Raw genomic sequence first — 1404 nt, forward strand, 5'->3', positions numbered from 1 at the left:
CGCAAGCCAACGTCTCCATAAACCTCCAGACAGGTCAGAGCGAAAGGTCACGAAAAGGTCATTGACCTTTAAATGACCTTCACCCTGGTGACGTTTTATTAAATATTGATCACCTATCAATTGCTGAAACAAACATAGATGAAAATACACAAACAAACAAACAAACAAATAAACGTACGAACGAATGAACGAATGGAAGAACGAATGAAGAACGATCACACAAACAGAGAACCAATTAGACAAACCACCAAACAAACAAACAGATGAACCGCCAAACAAGCGAACAAGCAAATAAACAAACAAACAAACCGACAAACAAGAATGGAAACAGAGTGACAGACATTAACCTATTCCTACTTTATCACTATCTCTTCTATATTCCTTCACAGTCATCACTCAGTCGTCCATCACACCTTGGTGTTTTTGCAATTTTAATTAATCTTGCTGGCGAATGTGGACCTCAGAAAAAAACATGAGTAGAATGAAACTGAAGCAAGGAAAAGAATAAAAGAAAAGAATCTGGAAAAAGAAAGAGAGAGAGAGAAAAAAAGAAAGAGAGATAAACAGAAAGAGAGATAATGAGAAAGAAAGAGAAAGAAACGAAAAAATATAAAAATTAAGAAAACAAAGGAGTAAAAGAGAGGAACAAATGAAGAGAGAGAGAGAGAAAAAGAGAAAGAGAGAAAAAGAGAAAAAATGAAAGGAAGAGACAAGACAAAAATTAAAAAAGAAAATGGAAAAGACTTTCCATACAAAATTTGTAGACATAAAAACTGCTTGTAGTAAACAAATATTTAAAAATAATAGATTTAAAAATATTAAAAATACAAAAAAAAACAAAAATGAAAACAAAATGAGAGAATAAAACTAAAGTGGAAAAAACATGCGGCTGAAAAATGAGAAACTGAAAAAAATAAATCAAAAAAACAAAGAAGGGACGCTTCACAGAGAACAAAACTAAAAAAAATTAAAAAAAATTTGATGAAAGTGCGAGAAAAAACCCAGAAAAAAGTTTTAAATAGAATTTTAGAAATTTACAATCAGAAAGAAAAGAAGGAAAGAAAGAGAGAGTGAGAGAGAGAGAAAAAAAAGAGAGGAAGAGAAAGGAAGGCATTAAAAGACAAAAATAAGAAAAACAGACGAGAGAGAGACAGACGAGAGAGAGAGAGAGAAAGAAAGAGCAAAAGTAAATGACAAAAAAAAGAAACCATGATGGAGAGGGAGAGAGAAAGAAAGAGAGAGAGAGAGAGAGAGAGAGAGAGAAAAGTAGAAAGAAAAAGGAAAAAGAAAGAAAGATAGACAAAGAAAAAGGCTAGATAGAGAGAAAAATCTTGAAGAAAAAAGAGATAGGCAGATTGGCAAAGAAGGAGAGAATGACAAAACAAATAAATGGAAATAAAAACC

Source organism: Helobdella robusta (genome assembly GCF_000326865.2).
Source record: "Helobdella robusta unplaced genomic scaffold HELROscaffold_38, whole genome shotgun sequence".
NCBI lineage: Eukaryota > Metazoa > Annelida > Clitellata > Rhynchobdellida > Glossiphoniidae > Helobdella > Helobdella robusta.